Consider the following 641-nt stretch of genomic DNA (forward strand, 5'->3'; position numbering starts at 1 on the left):
CAGCCTCAGACCATCTCCGTGGCTCCCCTGGCCCCACTCCAACAGGTCCAGGTCTTTTTTATGTCAGGGGCCCCACAGCTGAACACAGTACTCCAGGGGGGTCTCTCAAGAGCAGAGCAGAGGGGGAAAATCCCTTCTTCAACCTGTAGCTAATGCTTCTTTTGAGCCAGCCCAGGACATGGTGGGTTTCTGGGCTGCCAGCGCACACTGCCGGCTCATGTTCAGCTTCTTATCCACCAACACCCCCAAGTCCTCCTCCTCAGGGCTGGTCTCAAGCCATTCTCCACCCACTCTGTATTTGTGCTTGGGGGCTGTGCTGACCCATGTGCAGGACCTTGCACTTGCCCTTTGTAGGGGTGTTTTGTGCTGAAGTAGAATTTTAACTATGATACTAACTTTATGCTTCATAGTTATAAGGTTGATAAAGGATTCTGAGATGGAATTTTAACTATTACACTAACTTTAGGCTTTGTAATTATAAGGTTGATAGAGGATCCTGGGAAAGAAGAAAAATGACCAGATGTCCAAAGGTATCCAATTATACAGGATGTGAGAAAGATAAGGAGAAACTGAGAGAAATTAATTAGCACAACTAAGTTATTTTAGAGGTTGTGTTGACATAGCTTCGAAGGTTACGTTCC

This window comes from Pterocles gutturalis, unplaced genomic scaffold, assembly GCF_000699245.1.
Source record: "Pterocles gutturalis isolate BGI_N339 unplaced genomic scaffold, ASM69924v1 scaffold25975, whole genome shotgun sequence".
NCBI lineage: Eukaryota > Metazoa > Chordata > Aves > Pterocliformes > Pteroclidae > Pterocles > Pterocles gutturalis.